Consider the following 18,466-nt stretch of genomic DNA (forward strand, 5'->3'; position numbering starts at 1 on the left):
CTGTCCGTGGTGCTAAAATTACTGCCGGTGTAATCTCAGCAGTGCGGCGAACAGCACCGCGGACAGCGCCTGGTGTTTGTGGGGCAGCGGATGTGCAGCCACACTTTTAGGAGGTGTGACGACTGGAGCCTTCTAGTGGCTGTGAGCTTTATCTCTGGACTTTTCTTTTAGCTGTTGGTGTTTTTAAAAGTCGCAGTCAAAGGCAGATGATGGCTTTCGTGCCCGTTTTTTTCGATGGCTACTTTTGTGCGCCGCTTTCCTGCTTCTCATTAAATAAAAGTACACCGATTACTCCCCAGCAGATGGCGCCAGTGGGTAGTTTATCTAATCAGCTCTTCCCGGACACATTTCAATAGGTGGCGCTCGAACCTCGCGTTCACGTTTGAGTTGTTTACATCTGTGTCGTGGAGGTGACGTTATTTGTTGTCCTGGGTTGTGCACGCAGACGGTGATGCGTACACGCGTGCATGCGTGCTCGCTGCGCTTGATGAGCTTGGTTTGATTATAGCTTTCGTGACCTTCGCTGTCCCTCAAAGACACAGAGGCTACCAGCATGGGACAGCGTCAGTCGGTTTGAAGGTATAATGACACCCACACACACACACACGGTGTCGGCATGACGCCACTCGTTTGTTTGTGAAAAGGGTTAAAGGAACAGCTCCCCCCAAAATTAAATATATCCGTTTTCCCTCACTCTGTCCTGTAGTCCTGTTTAACCATCTAGACTGGATTGATGGCAGCAGCCCAGTTTCTCTGCCCTTTCTTGAACAAAATCACGTGATGCTACAAGTGTCAAAATTACATTTGAGGAGGGTCGGAAGCACATGCTTTAAAAAAAAAAAAAGCACTGCACGAGTGAACTATATAAATAATTAAATAATAAAATAAACATCAAAAGAAGACAGATGCAATTTGGGTGATGATGATGATGATGTGTGTGTGTGTGTTGGGGGGGGTGAAAAAGCTATTTTAGCCATGTTGTTGCAATTAATAGCACTGCCACTAGGCTGGGATTAGACTTTAGACTGACTCGTGTAACTGTAAATAGCTGTCTGTAAAAAAAAATTAAAAAAGAAAGAATATCGAGTCTGTGTTTGAAAAGGTCAAATTCTGGGATTTGTTTATTTATTCATGGATGTACGTATTTATTTAATGAAACATGGCACACACACACACTTCACCAGATTACCATTTGCAGTTTACTTGACCAGAGGGAAATGACCTAAACAGAAATATTTAATGTTCCCTCACTCTCGGCCCTGATGTTGTTTCCCCCTCCACAGCAGGTCACCCCGCTTTCAGAATGGCGGCCTCTCCTGCCTAGTAACAGTATCCAACACCACTGTCCTCCCGTCTCTATGGCAACAGAGAGCCACCCCTTTCCTGTCCTCCTTCCCATTGATCCAAGTTGAGCCAAGGTGTGTGCGTGTGTGTCTATGTGTGTGTGGTTGAGTCCTGGATGACCGTGACCCTTGCATCACCCGTGCTTTTCCCCCATCAGTGAACTTGAAGTATGGCCGAGTTGGCATTTCTTGAAATCCAAACTTTTGAACTTCTGAAAGGAGGCAAAAAACAATCACAAAACTAAACAAAACGATGATAAACACCATTTAAAAACGCCGATATCCACCCCTGAGATCCACGGCTCAGTGCCGCAGACTGACTTATTATTATAAGCAAAGAGAGCTGCTTCCTCCCAGATATATTTGACTGGTAAACAAACACACTGCTCTCCCTTCAAACTGTTCACACAACCCAGCTCGCAAGTGTGCGTCAGAGCGTATGGCGAGCTGAGATGAGAGGCGCTTTCAAACGCGGCTTCAGAGGCACTCGTTTCTAACCCCGGTCCATCTCCACTGATGTCAGCGCTGTAGGCAAAATCACGCTCCACTCAGATCCGCACTGATCAAAAAAAGAAAGAAAAAAGAAAAGAAAACAAATGCGTCCCCAGGAGGATAAGCTGCACCGAAATGATTCAGGGCCCTGCGTGGTTTGGTTTGGCTCTGCGCGTTCAGTGGCATCGCCTTAAAGGTGGACGAGGCCGAAATGTCACCTGCCTGTCAGATTGACATCTTTGTGTCCCATTTCACCTTATGGGAGGGAAGGAAGGGGGCATTGTTGCTCTGTGAGCAGCGGGGCCTGTCCACGTTGTTTTTCACTCGGCTGAACAACAGCCTGGCGGTAGCTTACGCGCTTGTGCCAGCAGCAGGAGGACGCTCTGTGTCTGAGCTCATGAATGATTAAAAGACGGCTATTTCGCGGCTGCAGCTAAAATTGGGAGTTAGCCCTGCCTTAGCTATAATTAGAAAGCAGATGGAAAGCGTTCATTTATAAAAGCGCATAGGACGGTTTAGACGTTTTCAGGTGACCATGCCCCGTGTGTGTGTGTGTGAGTGAGAGAGAGAGAGAGAGAGAGAGAGAGAGAGAGAGAGAGAGCGAGAGAGTAGAGGGGGTCTGCGTTGGGGAGGTAATGTAAGCGCGTGTCCCGAAACTTCCCCCACCCCCGCACCCCGTCTGCCGTCAAGGTCAGACGGAGGCGCATCCTTTTGCGTCAAGAACCCGGTGGGGAGAAATTAAACTCCAAATCAATCGCCCTTGAGCCGAAGGCGAGCACGCGGATACGCCCGCGTGCCACTGAGTCTCGTTTGTTTTGTGAACGTGTGAAAAAAAAGAAAGAAAAAGCAGCCGAGCGTGGCTCTTCTCTGCTCTTCTGCTCATCTGTCCATCCTGGCGCGTGCGTGCCAGGAGCAGATCACGGGCCATTGCCGTAATTGCACAGCGAGCGATATACGGAAGAGAAGGGTGGGAGGAGCAGGAGGAGGGGGCATTCTGAACCCGATGAAGCGCCCTTGGCTGCACGGGAGAAATTCAAGAATGACCGAAATAGGCGAAGCTCGAGCAAAGCGGAAAGAAGAGGAGAAGACGCTGATTACTGACGCGCGCCCGGGCACGCTGCCGGCAGCGCCTCGTCTGTCACTCAAGAGGGAGAGGAAAGGAAAGAGAGGAGGAGATGGCTGAATGGGAGGAGAGTCACAGTCCCTCCTCCCCCTCCCCTCCCTTCCTCCTTATTTTCATTCATGGCACAATCAGTGACACATGCCTACACATATCTCCCCCATGCAGTGCCTGGCTCGCTCTCTCTCCGTCAAAAGACCGCTCTGTCTCTCCCCTTTACACACAAGCACACACACGCACACCGCACACACCTTAGCATAGGAGAAAACACCCCTCCCCTTTTTTTTTCATTTGTTATCTAATTTTCTCATAAACACCAAAACACACTGCAGCCCCCCCCCCCCCCCCCCCCCCATCTCTTCCTATCACAGTCTTTCACACTGGGATTTTGGTCATCTCTTTTCATACGTGAGTAAACACAGAGAGTATGTCTCTGTCCCCCATTCTCTCTCGCTCTCTCTTACACACACACGCACACACACACACACATATTCCAGATAATAACAAACGACAACAAACACATCCAACCCAAACAGGATAAACAAAAAAAGAAGGACACAACAAAACAAACACAGACACGGGCAACTGCACACTGAAAATTGCATATTAAATTCTCTCCTTCCCTTCTGCACACACACACGCACACATACACCCATACACGCACGGTTGTCTTTCCAGACACACATGCAGCTTCCTCGCCACCCACTCAGAGAGAGAGAAAAGTGAGGAAGGGTGGGAGCGAAGGGAGGGAGGGAGGAGAGGAGAGGAGGAGGGTGAGCGAACCTGAGAGAGAAGGCTTTGAAGCTGCCGCTCACCCTTTCTCTCTCCTGCCGAGTACCTCAGAGTGCAAGAGAGAGAGAGAAGCAGGTGGTCCCACAGCTCAACCACTCCTCTCCTTCCTCCCATCAGCACATCAGCAATCTCTCTCTCCCTCTCTCTTTCGCTAGTCCTAACACACAAACACACACACAGGGCGATAGCAATCACCCCACACTCACACTCACACTCACACACACACACACACACACACACACACACACACACACACACACACCCATCTGCGCTCCCTTGCGCACACATTTCTGAGTGGTGACTGTCAGACAAGCTCCTGGACTCCCCAGCAGAGGCTGCAGGACCACGCACCCCAGTGTCCCTCCAACCTCCCTCCAATGCTCACCATTGACCCCCCCCCCCCCCCCCCCCCCAAAAAAAAGCTAATTCCATTATACATTCCCGACTGGTAGGAAGAGGGCCGTCTTCTAATTGCTTTCTTATCCCCCTGAGTCCCCTTCACTCTATCCTCCACCACCACCACCCCCCCCCTCTTCTCGGCCCGCCCCTCGCCCTACGTGCACTCGACATGGCAGCAGACAAGCAGAGGAGGGAGGCGAGCTAGAGAGCAGGAGAGAGGGAGAGCAGGAGAGAGAGAGAGAGAGAGGCAGGCAGGCTGCTGCTATCAGGGAATACTGGTGCCATTTTCAGCATCGCAGGCTAAAAGGATTGAGCCTCGCCGCTGTACGCTTGGCTCGGCTCAGCTCAGCTCACCTCAGCTCAGACCAGCTGAACAAGAGGGGGACTGGAAGGGCCAACAAAAGAAGGAAAGAACGGCTGACCCCTAACACAGGTACCACGCTTCTCCCTGACATTTGCATCTCTTCTAAGGCAGGACACAAGTTGGAGCGCAGCACAATGCAGATGGAAGTGTGAGCAAGGTGTATTGGCCAAGGGGGTGTGTTTGTGTCTCTTTGCGTCTGTTTTGTCGATGTGTACATCTGTGTGTGCGTGTGTGTGCCTGTGCATGCTGAATAGAGGACAGCAGGGTCTCTCGTGGGACTGCGTTCTATTTTCATTTGCTGGGTGTTTTTTTTTGGGGGGGGGGGGGGGGGGGGTTCAGAGAGGAAGAACATTTGCCTCCCACATAAACACACACTCCCAACACCTGCTTCAACCCTGTTTTCCACCAGCATCTGTCCAAACAACAGGCACCAAAAAAAAGATTAAAATTAAAGCCATATCTGCCTGCAAAACACATGGATAACAAGCAGCGGAGGCATGAGCTGCAACCTCTCTTTCTGTTTGTCTGGGGTTTGTTTGTTTTTTTTCCTCCCTTCCAAGCTCCGCTCAGCATCCTGCGCCTTAGGATGTGTTACGTAGTCTTCTAACAGGACGCTATGTCAGAGCAGCGATGTGTCATAGCACGCTGTTTACTCTGCCTATTGCATAAGGACAAATCTGAAATACACACATCAATATTAATCTTATGAAACCAGTGATGAGGTCAGATTGTAAAATGTGTTTAGTTTGGGATACAGATAAATTTTTCTAGATCTTTGTATTTTGTTTGTGTGTCTGCATGGAGTTTAGGCACAGCGTGTTAAAGCTCATATGCTATTTTTAGTATGGCATTGCCTATTTCCTGGCTCTGGATGCATGCTGTACGGTACATATGCACACTGATCTATATGTGAGTGCCGCACGTCCAACATGCTGCATAGCTCATTTCTGAGGTGCCTTTACTACAGCGTGTCATTAAAAGATGCACCGAGACTGCAGTGTCACTGCCGACTGAAAGTGATGCTACCGACAGCTTCGTTCACCCCGAGGAGAGGGAGAGATGGGATGAGGTGGACAGAGAGTGTGCGAGGGAGGGAGGGAGGGAAGAGGGCTGAGGGAGAAGGTGTGACAGAGAGAGAGAGAGAGAGAGAGGGAGAGTAAATAAAGCGAGGGGGGAGGTGGAGAAAGATACGGCAATGTGTGTGTGTGTGTGTGTGTGTGTGTGTGTGTGTGTGTGTGTGTGTGTAGGTCCGTTTGTGTTTATGTGCTGGGATAGGACGAGAGGGAGGGAGAGAGTGCGCACAGCGGGGGAGGAGGGGTAACGACGCGATAACGCAGAGAGGGTGTAGAGAGGTGTCAGGGAGAGAAAACAGAGGTGAGATGGAAAACAGCAGTGGCGTGTGTGTTTGTGTGTGTCAGGAAATATAGTGACAATATGCACACAAGAGGAAGAATAAGAGAATGATAGAGCAGGAGAGGGGAAGTGATAAGAGAAGAAGTAAAATATATGAATGGAAGATGAGGCCGATCCCCTATAGCGATGCAGCGGCTTGATTGTTGTCAAGCGCGTAAACAGTGTGCGTGTGCAGAAATGAATTTTTTCCATGTAAAAAGAGTACAACAGCAATGAATGCACCACATATCTACAGTTACAAATCTGTTTTCCAGCAATACGTCCATAGGATTCTGAATGTGTGTGTAAAAGAAAAACTTGAGTCAAGAACTGCCCCACTGCTTTGCCAAAACATGGCAAGGCACTTTCCCTCAAACACACAATCGCTGCTAAAGAGACGGCAGGCTGTTGCACGCAATATGCAGAAACACACGCGAAAGCACACAAATCGTCTGCTCTCCTTCTCCTGTGACTCTTTCTCCTTCACACACAGACTATACACTGGCTTTCCTGCATGATGCAACACAATGAAAGGAAGCTGATTATCATGGAGATTGGGAGTCATGTGGAGAGCAGGTTTCTGTGTGTGTTTGTGTGTTTGCGCGTGTGCGTAGGTGTGTGCATGATGGCCTGTAAAGGGCATACTGAAATTGGCAACTCATTGTTGTGGTGAAATGAAAGGTGAAAGCTTCCCTCTGTTCTGTGTCCCTCTTGCTTTCTCCTCCTCAGCCCTCCACCCCCCTGCCTGTCTCTCAGTCTCAGACCAACACAAATATGTGAGGTCAAAGAGAGGAGAGGAGACAGAATGGGTAACAGAAGCACAGATTAAAGGTACATACCAAGGACGACAAGACACCATCCTTGTTAAAGACTTAAAATACCCAGCGGTTGTCTTTCTCTTCTCAAAGTTTCTTCTCCTTAACTTTTAATCTTTCTATCTCGGCATTGATCCGTCGCTTTGTTTACATCGGATGTCTCAATTACTCCATAACACCATTTTTAACTAGGCTGTTTCGGTGTGCACGTGTGTCTCTGTGAGTTTCCAAGCAACACACTATAAGCCCCAAGTGCCTGTCTAATTGCCCCGGAGGCTCATGGTTATTTACTGTGAGGGGTTATTAGGCAGACACAGAGAAAGAGAGAGTCGGGGAGAGAGAGAGTGTTTGTCCCTCATTAAAGAGAAGAGGCACAAACACAAGCAGGGCTGTAGCAAGCAGCCAGACCACAGCACCATCATCAGCTAACGAATGTGGACACTCCACCTATGATTCATAGCATGTCATTTGTATTCATACTGAGTGACAATTTCTGTTTTCTTGTCTGAAACAGCCGTAAATCTTCCCTTAACCTTCCCATTGCTGTCATGATTTCTGTCAATTATCGTCAATGATTTCTCAAACACGATGTCCTCTGTCAAGGTCTGCAGTAACTGTGTGCAGCACCTTGGCAGCTTGGCGTGAGCACACTGCACACAGATGTTATGCACAGGGATGAAATTACTAAAGGGCACAAAAAATGAGCTGCAGGTCCCTACCCACTCTATCTCTCATATGCATGTTCCCCTACTTTGCCACTGTGTCACAAGCTATTCACCACACTGCAAGAACCGCAGGGTTCACTGTTCAACATTCAGGTTTCAGACCAGGTTTACTTATAATGTAGTCGCACATTAAATAACCGCACCACAAATCGCATGTTTATGAAAATTAATACACTACCTGGTGGCGAGTTGTTTGCTATTTTTTAATCTGAAACTTCATAGCAGGAAATCATGCTTGTCCTTTTGTACACCTGATTTGTACGGGCTCTCTAACACGTGAAGCACACACGCAGAAACACACATGTGCTCATGAAAGTGTAGACACACAGCGTGCAACACGACGCCGCTCTGAAATCCTAATACAAGTTCAAACCCAGGCGTACGCTTCCTCTCATCACGTCTGCTTCTGCACTTACACACAAGCCTGAAAAACTCTGCCTGCGTGGACATCATTAGACCTTACACAAACACACAAACACACACTGTGTATTTCCAGGAGCTCAGTGTGATGGGGTGGGTACATGCTGTTCCAGTGAACATTATACGACGGCTGCTAACCTAGATCTGATTACACACAGAAGCTCGCTATATTCACAAATGTGTGTGTGTGTGTCTGTATGTATGTATGTGTTACTTACACTTGGGCCTAATGGAGTTTGCAGGTAATATGTTTTTATTGGAGCAGCAGCTAGGACAGTGTCGGTGTAGTGTGTTTGTCGAGCGAGCGATGGCTGATGTATTTCTCTCCACGAGAGTGAGGAGCATCAAGAGATGGAGATGGAGAGGGAGGAAGTTGGGGGTGGGGGTGGTGGTGGAGGTGTGTGTGTGTGGGGGGGGGGTAGCAAGAGGTTACTGCAGGAAGAGAAGACAGGGGTTGTGATGAGAGAGAGGGAGAGAGATGGCAAGGAGGAGGGGGAAAGGAAAGGCTCATCTGTATGCTGCTTACTGTGAGCTGCTTGTTTGATCTGGAGGGAGTACTTAGTGCTGGATGGTGGGATGCTGCAGAGTAGGGAAGGCAAAAATAAGGTTCCTGCAAATGCGTGTGTGTGTGTGTGCATGAGAGAGCAATTGAGAGAGAGAGAGAGGAAGAGAGAGAGCGAGAGAGAGAGAGAGAGAGAGAGAGAGAGAGAGAGAGAGAGAGAGAGAGCGTGTAATTACGTGTGAGGTGTTGGGTGCAGCACTTTGCTCATTAAAAGGATCTGGCTGCTGTCCAGCTCCGCGCAGTTTATCAACTGTCCTTCATGTCTCTCATCCTCCTCCTCCCCTTTCTCTCCTTTCCTCTCCTTCCTTCTCTATCCATTTCTTTCCTGCTCTTCTCTTGCCCCTTTAGCTTTCTTCCTCTCCCTTCTCTGCACTTCATCCTTCTCTTCCAGGATTACTGCAACAAAACGCTGCTTTGCAATGGTGCTGATAGCCTGGTTGGGGGGGGGGGGGGGGTGTCTTTCATCACTGATGGATGTTTGTGCCTCATTAGAGATGAATAAAAGTGTCGGTGGAGCATCAGAAATGAAGATATTTACACATATAGCGTGAGAAACATATATAAATGTAGGAAAAAGCGTTTCGTAACAAAGGTGAGACCGACAGCTTGTTAGCACAATACACCCGTGGGGCGACTGCTAAACATTCAAATTCACATTCAAGATAGAATCAGCCGTCTGCTGCAGTGAGAAATAAAACACTCTTGTGCGTTGGTGAACACCACAGACCGGCGCCGCCTTCTGTATGTGCCCCACTAACGGTAAAGAAATGCATAATCAGGGCTTTCTCTCAGCATCAGTGAGGGTAGGGGTGATTCTGCTCGCGAATACAATGACTTCACTCACGCCTTCCTTTCTGCAAGCATATGGAGAATGATATATATGCTTGTTATTATTAAAGTTTTTGGGTGAGTTTGCAATTGTGGGACTAAGTTTTCTTTGCCTGCACAGCTGTTCAGCCCTGTGTGTCCAGCACGCAAGGCCTCCGTTTTGGCTGGAATGCATATTGTGTGTGTCTGTGTGTGCGTGCAGGTAAACGAGTGCTGCTGCTGTTCAGTTAGGACGCGAAATAAAAAATAGAGGAACCAAATCAGGCAAATAAAAGATGACAATAATGCTGGAAAGAGTTTAAAAAAAAGTGAAAGAGGCAGATTGAGAAAACAAGAAAAGAGGGAAACAATTGAAGAGTGATGCTAAAGCAGAGATCAGGGAGACGTAGGAACAGAGAAAGACAGATTAGGGAACGGTAAAATGAAATGATAACCAGAACGCAATATGGAACACTTGAGCAAAATGGAGAAACGGCTACAAGTCAGGCGGGGAGATCGGTCGCGTGTGTTATGCGAGAAGGAGGAAGAAAGCGCATGAGATGGGACCCGGCGATTGTCAAGCATTGTAGCGGAACCAGAAACTGTCACCCGTTTCTCTCCTGTGTTCTGATCAAGGAAAAGTTTTCTACCCACCTACCCCCTTCCTGCGTCTTCAAACAGCTGCTGGAGTTACATAACAGTGAGGTGAGAAAGAACGAGAAGCGTGAGAGAGAGAAAAGGGAAGAAATGACTTACAACGCAAAACTCACACATAGCCTGAATTAGGATTTATTTGTCACATGAACACAATTCTTTTCCCTTTACTGTTTTGACAGTGATGTTTCTGAAGTATCTTTGCTAAATTTGTGACAATGACAATTAAGAAAGACAAGGATAGAGAAAGAAAAGGTATAGGAGAGAGGTGGATGTGTCTGTGAGCATGCTGCAACTTGACTATATGAACAGAGTGTATTTAGGTTAAGTTGAATGTATCAGTGATGCCTGTTGTTGTTGGTAAATGTGGGTTAGAACATAGAAGATTCTCTGGGGTGAGAACTTAAGATACAGCGCATCAGTCTGACGGAACTTCATTTCCCAACATTCAGTATTACAGACAGCAGGAATATGAACACATGCAGACACAGAACCTAAAACATTACTTTGGAGACATATTCCTGGATAGCTGTGAGATGGGTAACATGAGTAAAATTCTTCGTTATCTTAAAGAACAGAAATAAAAGCAGCACATTTAAAGTGTCTCAAAGTGAAAATAAACCAAACAGATCATTTTTTCTTGCAATTCCTGCCTCTATATGATGATAATGATAATGCATTATATGGTCATCTCACCTGTGTGTGCACAGTGGCCCAACCCACCTGCTGCTCCAATCCTTTTGTTTATGTGAGGCAGCCAATCAGAGGAAAGCTAGCTTAAATATGGGTTGGTCCTAAAGAGAGATGAGTGAAAATGGCTTAAATTGCACCAATTCGCCCATTAAAAGGTGAATAAGAATTATTTTGAGTTGTGAATCCTGCCGAGCTACTTTTGTAGAGTACTCATAGTCATAGCGATTCACACTTGTATTTTATTGCTAAACCTCTTCAGTTCACCACATGCCATCAAACAAATAACCATGTGTGGCTGAGGAATGCAAGCTGAAGTGCCTGCATTCATCTACTCAACAGGGTTAGGTTCAGCGGGCTACATCACTTAGGTGCAAAAGCATGCTTCCCACACATATAGTACATATACGTATGTTTCAGCGATGTTGGGCCTGTCTGACGGATTACAGCACAGCAAATTGCAAACGCAGGTAAAAAATAATGCTGCGGCTCCTCTCCAGCGCCCGTTGAGTACATCAGCCATGCCCCGCATTCAGTGCTGTTGCCAGGTTGCATGCTTGTTTGCTTACACGCAAGTGTGCGTGGCTGCATGTGCCTGTATGTTTTGCTTGACTGCCTCTGTACTATGAACACAAAGTGAGTTCTCTGCCTGTGAATTAGCCTCCATAGCAACCAGTGCCACACAGTCAGCCAGCCATCCAGCCAGCCAGGCGGTGCAGTGAATGAACGCCATTCTGCGATCAGAAAATGGGTACAGGCCTGTTGCCAGATCTGGGTAAAGCGGGCACGTCGGTATGCCGATGTGCAGAGACAATGGGCCGTTGCTGTGGTGATGGGAAGGGCTGGTCGGGTAACAATGAGCATTGGTATGTGGATGACAAACAATGTCAACAGCAACTTTCAGCCACTTTGTTTGTTTACCTGCTGTTTCTCTTTTTGTCCACCGCTATTTTTTGTTTGTTGCTCAGCATCTACCTACCTTTCATCCCCTGATCTCTCCCTGTTTGCTTTCCTCCTCTCTTCTTTCTCTTCTGTCTGTGTCTCTATGAGAAAGAGGTTGCGGCATTGCGGAGGTGGGTGTTGAGCGGGGGCACAGGAGAGTTTTTTGTTTGGTTTTGTTTTTTTATCAGTATGTTATTGTCAGAGCCGTCCCATCACCTTGGATACACACACACACATATATGCGCCCACAAATACAGACACGTGAACACACACACACACACACACATCTTAGACGTCAAACATACGTCAGATGCTAATAACTGACAGTCAAGCTCAGAAGCGAGCCCAACAGTACACAACTCACATGGCAAGCTGTGCTAAATTGACCAAACTGTTCTAGACAAAGATCTAAGTATAAACAAAACAATCATGGCACACACGTCACACATACGCTTTATGCTCGCTTCTGATCTAAATGGTAACCACGTCCCAAGGTGCGCTGTTCAACCACCAGGACAGGATGAGGGTGAGCAGGGGCATAGTTGGGACCTGGCTAATTGCTGATGTTCTCATGCAGAGAAAACATGAGGGAGATGCTAATGACCTCTCACTCAGATGTGTATCGACTGGCCCAGGCGTAGCCATGGTAGCCAGCCAGAACACATACACATATACACACACAAAACGCAAAATTACCTGAGGCTCAGATGAGGGATAAGTGTAAGCCAAATTTTTGAAATTAAATTATAATTTGATATCATCAATTATCTGACTTGTTAGGATGTCTTACTGCTACGTCGAGCTAAACATAATGAGTGCTGAGAATGGAGCGACTTCGCTGTACTGCACATTGATATTGCTTTTTATTATTAAAAAAACCTGTTTATTGAGCCCAAAAAAGGATATAAAGAGAGAGAAGAAGGGAAGGAGAGTGTGAGAGTGAAGGCTGCTGAAAAGCCGACGCACCTGGTACAGGATAAGAATAGTAATCAATCACGCACATGCACACGCAGAGGCAAACATGTACAGAGCACAGCTGGGCTGCAAAAAAGCCATCTGTATTACCACAATGTAACACTCAGTGTGTACGTACTGTGTGTGTCTCTGTGTGCATGTATACGTGTGCATGCGGGAAAAATCTAGATCAGCTTCCTATTCGCTCAACCATGTCTGTCTTTACGATGGAGAAACAGACTTGCACAAGCCGGGATTAACATGCATGCTCACTAATATATGCAGACACCCCACACACACACACCTTCACACAGAGACTCATGCGGAAGCACTGACTTTCACCTGCAGCCATAGGCTACATAGCAATGCATACTAAAAAGACCAGGATAGAAGAGGGGCAAAGTGTAAATAGAGAGATGGATGAGACAAGTAGGGGTGGGGAGGCTGAAGGATGGATGGGTAAAAGAGGGGAGGCTGGTGACGGGGGTTTGTAGAGCCGGGGAGATCTGTAATGAGATCTCGGTGAGTCAGACAGGATGCTAAACTCTTATTCTGACTGGATAACCAACAAAGCCAAAGCGGGAATGCATTAGAAAGCATTAGCCTAGCTGGCTAATAGCAAAATCTGTGTCAATGGCATTAGAATGAAGTAACATCCACGGAATCACTCTCAAAAGCATTGATCTTCTTCTTTTTTCTAAAAAAAAACAAAAAAAACAAGGAGCACAGGCATCCGGGCGGTGGATTCAGCTAAGGCTGGCAACAATTCACAGCTACCTAAGCAGTTTTCCCCTCAGCATTAAATTAGAATAGCTTAGCGTTGACCCACTGTTGCTTTTAGCGCGTTAGCTTGTATCAGAGTGTGAGTCATAAGCTTTGCTGGGAGAAGCCACAGCACAAATTTAAACATCAGAGCAGTCAACAAACCCTGGGCTATCTCCGTGGCCATATTTATTCATGCGGTGTGACACCCATGAACATGCACATGCACGCACGCACACATAAAAACGCACACATAATGAAGGCACATGCTGAGCTTGGGTACAAACTAGAGCAAAAATAAGCAAATGCATCAGATTTATGTAGGAGAAAGACGGCAGTATTAGACATTTTTCTCACTGTCAACAAATCCTGCATAAAAGGCCGACACAGAGCATAACTTGGTCCAAAAGGCGAGCGTTTTCTGTGCACCCAACACCAGAGAGCTACGGTGGTAAGAAACTATTAAAAGCGCATAAATGAGCCACTGTGTTGCATCGGGTGACACTTTACTTCATTATGACAAACTCCAGGCTAGTTTATTTTGAGCAAGTCTTTCATATACTGTCCTGCTGCAATGAATATTAATGCGTATTAATCCGCAGCGGAAAATAGACCCGTCATGAATGCAATCTTTACTTCCAACTGGGAGATATTGTCGAAAAGCTACACTGCCCGGCAGTTTCAGGAAATTATCTTTGCTTTTCTTAAAGAATAAAACATTATAATTGTGAGCAGCTTCAAAAATTTACATTAGCTGAAAAAAAAGTGCTGCCCTTTCTTATCCTTTAGGACAAGTTAGTAATTCAGAAGTGGCAGTAAGTTATTCTCTCTTTTTCCATGTTTTTCCTCTCTCTCTTCCTCCTTTGAAATTTCTCTCCATCCCTCTTTGTACCTCCATCTCTTCTCCGTAACTGCTCCATCTTTCAATAAAGCATTCTGCTTTGCAGCTTCCTCCCTCCTTTGAGTTATCCCCATCTCACTCTCTTTATCTTCTCTCAGAGCCTCCATCTTTCACTGTTTCCCCCTGCCTCTTCCGCTAGCCATCTTTCTCTCCCCGGCTCCCCTTTCTTTAACCTTTTATGCTCTCCTCTTACTCCTCTCCACCTCTTTTCACTCTCTTTCTCTCGCAGCGTGTGTGTCAGCTCCCTGTTTCAGTCTTTCCATCACCACCCCTCCAACCCCCCCGCGCCATCAACATCCTATACACCACACCTCCTCCCCTCTCACTCCTGCCTCTTTCTCTTTCCTCCTTCCGCCTTTTTCCATCTTCAGCACACATCTGCTAGTCTAACACCAATCGTCTCCCTTTTCAGCATGCTATCCTCACACCCATTACACTCTTCCCTTCTCCACCCCTCTATCTCACTTTCGGGTTATGACGTGTGATTGCATATTCCTGCCTCATTCAAGCAGCCACATGCTCACACATAGATGCACGCACCTTCATCCTCGTTAATATATTCAGTGTGTATAATGTCATCGTCAAGGTTAACAGCTGAGGTGCAGTGGTAAGAGGAGCCAAGGGTTACTGGCAATGTAAGAGCCACATTGTTGTTATGGGGTACTCTTACTGATTAATGAGTTTCACAGCTCAATAATCAGCAACATCTAAGTATTTTAGGGTAGAAATTATGTAATCCAACGACCTTTCATATACATCATCAAGGAATGCATTGAAGGATAATTGAAGATCCTCTAATCAAATGGTAATTATAGTCATAAATGTTTGGAACTGAAGGCAATCAGAGAATTTCATGCTGTTTTAGCCTCAGCCTCCATCCTCCATCCCCTCATTTATGTTCATTAATATGAAGGACTGCCATTGTTCCATGGATAATTCATTGACATGCATGGCGGCAGCGTCCCCGTGTTTGTTTGTGTGTGCGTGTGTGTGTGTGTACATTCACCGGGCGGGCGACCAGATGCAAAAGGCATGACAAGAAAATAACCTTCCCTCCTTCGTCTCTCATATTGACGAGACGCCTCTATTGCGCTCTCACCACGCCACCCCACACCCCACGCCCCTCTATTTTTATCATCTTTGCACGGTCTCTCCGTCTCTCGCGCTCGCTCTTTTGCTGTCTGACTCTCACTCTTTCAGCCTCTCTGTCCTTGGGTGTCTGCAGCCAGCTGTGTTTTCAGGCCATTAGTGCCCCCCCCCCCCCCCCCCCCTCCATCCATTTTCCCCATCACCGATTCCTCCAGCAGACCTCACCCTCCTCCTGCCCCCCCTCCATCTCACTCTCTCTCTTCCTTTCTCCTCCTCCTCCTCTTCCTTTCGCACTCCTCTGTCCCCATGACCACTGGGGCTCCATTGTCAAAGCAACTGCTGATAACAGCCTCGTGTTTGGCCCAGCGTTCTGTTATGCCACTGCACCAAAATATCAGATGTCTGCACTCATCCTCATCTGTAAACATCCACAAGATACATATGAATGTGTGCTTGTAACAGGAAAAACATACAATAAACGTCTGCACCAGCAAACGCACGCATTATTTTTATACATGCATGGCTGTTGCAACATTCACACACCCGCATACAACAACAAATCTACCCAGTCAGCACCTTCCCCTTTATGTAAACATCTTGTTGTGCTGCTAGCCTCTTGCGGTTGTTTCCCGTTATGAAAAGTTATTACACTGCATAGTGCCATTTACTTTTCTACACCCACCCTAACTCACTCATCATAATAAAAACGTGATTAATCTACTTTCCTGGTGGCTTGCTGATGCTTAGAGAGTCTGGCCTTCGAACGCACAGCGGAACAGAGGGAGCGAGAGAGAGCAGGTTGTCTTTGAGAAAGTGGGCCACGGATATCGCGTCCCCGGTGGATCTGTGCGGTCAGCAGAAGAGGGCTGGCCCAAGTCACTCGTGATGCGGATGATGATTACTATTTCATCTTCTTTTCCAAGTGGCTAGAAATTAGTGCAGAATCCCAGTAGCTTCGATTCCTGGATCACCAAAGTAGGGCTGGGGTTAAAGAAGAAGTGCGTTTGTCTAGAATAGACATTACATGACACTATAACACATAATGCAGCTGACTCATGAGGCTTATATCACTACTTCCTATCTTTCTAACTTGAAGTCAGTTACAGATAAAGCTAGATCTATTTGCTCAGGTTGCTAATAATAGTCAATGCAATATGAAAGTTCCAACCAAGTAAATATAGCCAGGTAGAGCACACATATAAAAAGATTTACAGCATCACATCAAAAATATCATGCATCAGTAAAAAAAAGAATAATCTCAAACCAGATTGGATCGTCCTTTTCTGACTGAAGACAATCAAGGCACTTCTTTTTTGGCCTATGATCATTATAAATGAATTTGTACTACCATGTTTCTGCTATGCCACTGTGCGTGTGTGTGTGTGTGTGTGTGTGTGTGTGTGTGTGTGTGTGTGTGTGTGTGTGTGTGTGTGTGTGTGAATGCTCGAAAATGGATTCCGTGTGTGTGTGTGTCTCACATACACACACATGGATTCCGTGTGTGTGTCTCACATACACACACACACACGGAATCCATTTTCGAGCATTCACACACACACACACACACACACACACACACACACACACACACGGAATCCATTTTCGGTTCCCTTTAACCACTAGAGGACAATAAAAATGGGTCGTCCTAAAAGAGGGGGACATGCACACACTCACACATATACACAAGATGATGGCCCGTTGCATCATCTGCATCTCGTCTTCCTGTCGGCTAACACTCCCTCCTCCTCCTCCACGTCCTGCTCCTTCTCCTCAGTCTGTCCTTCCTCCCATCCATTATGCGCACCCCCCCACCACCACCACCACCACTCCTACTCTATTGATTGAGCCATTCAATTTCCGGCCGTAATTCAACTACACTGTTGCACTTGAATATGTAAATGAGCCCATGGGGGTTGCTGGTGCTGTTGTTGTCATGGAAACCTCTCATCAAACGCGCATGAAAGACACGTGCGCACTTCCGCACGCACAACGGCTTCCTTCGGGGGTTAGGAAGGAGAGACAAGGTGAAATGAGCGTGTGCGCGCGCTGTGCTCCTGTGAAACCGAAACTTTGACAGGGGCTGAAATGACCTCACCGCACCCTTGCTTGTGTGTGTGTGTGTGTATGTGTGTTGGTAGGAATCATGGATGTATCTGTAGCCTTGCGCTTTTTAAGACCACCCCCCCACACACACACACACACATACACACACCCACCATCATCTCCTTCACCTCCCTTTAAATTCCCTGCCCTATCTCCCTCTCTCTTGCTCGCTCCCCCCCCCCTCCCACCATGTTAGTGCAGCCCTCTAATCGCACTGACAGGAGAACAGCGCTCTGTGTGGCTTCTGCCACCATGCATGCACTGAAACACACACAGGGAGCATAAACACATGCAGAATTAATACATCCTCCGTGTTTTCTCTTTCTAGCTCATGCACGCCACCGAAAACTTCCAGACACGAACAGCCGCGGTGCGCATCACTCACAGCCTCTCGTTTAGTCTCGTGTGTCATTAACGTGCTCCTCTCCCTCTGTGCTGCTTCCTGCTCCCGTGTGGTAGCTTTTGGGACGTTTTTGGGTCACGGGGATGCCACGCCAATCTCTCAGTGGGGTTTTTTTTTTATGTGTCTGTGTGTGAGGGGGGTCAGGGAGATTCAGGGGCAGTCTGTGATCATTGCAATATATCTTTGCATTGGTTATTCTGTGTTTGAGGCATATGTCTGTGATTTTGTGCATGCAAGACATGGGAGGAATTAATTTTAAAGCCCCTGAAAAACACCCACAAATTTTTGTTTGACACAGAATGAAACATTCAGATTTAACCAGCAGTGCAGCCAAAGCTGAGCAAACAATACACTTCAAACACTTCTGTGGCTGCTGCACTAAAGTATGTGACATCACCTTTTTCTAGATTAGTTAAACCCACTTTAAGCTGGCAAAAAAAGGAAAAACAAAACTTGTGTTTTGTTTTTTTGGTTGTTTTTTTCTGTAGGTTTGAAGTGTGTTTTTTTCTTCTTTCCAAATTAGTATAACAGAATGAAGGCAGCTGTTCAATTCATCACTGCAACGCTTCCTACAGATAAATTATTAATGCAAGTCACCCAAGCAAGGGCATTTATCCGAGCAATAATAAGGCATTTGATGATGTGGTCGGGGTTAAAGTGTTCAGCTGGCAGTTGAGCCGCATCCTTGTCATGAACAATGACACTTCAATTTGGCAATGAATCAAGAGGGAAGCATT

The 18,466-nt window shown here is 46.8% G+C and overlaps 1 protein-coding gene across 1 annotated transcript in view; it reads left to right on the plus strand.

The window, feature by feature from the left end:
* Positions 1-4,370: 4,370 nt before the first annotated feature.
* rai1 (retinoic acid induced 1) overlaps positions 4,371-18,466 on the plus strand; it is a 52,640-nt gene continuing 38,544 nt past the window's right edge. The window contains exon 1 of the mRNA XM_086289090.1: positions 4,371-4,579. The gene's annotated coding sequence lies outside the window, so the exon portion shown is untranslated. The remainder of the gene's footprint in view (positions 4,580-18,466) is intronic.

Source organism: Aulonocara sp. 'chitande type north' Nkhata Bay, linkage group LG4, assembly GCF_057382095.1.
Source record: "Aulonocara sp. 'chitande type north' Nkhata Bay isolate Kocher_YH1m ecotype deep benthic linkage group LG4, A_spYH_male_GT1.1, whole genome shotgun sequence".
NCBI classification, from domain to species: domain Eukaryota; kingdom Metazoa; phylum Chordata; class Actinopteri; order Cichliformes; family Cichlidae; genus Aulonocara; species Aulonocara sp. 'chitande type north' Nkhata Bay.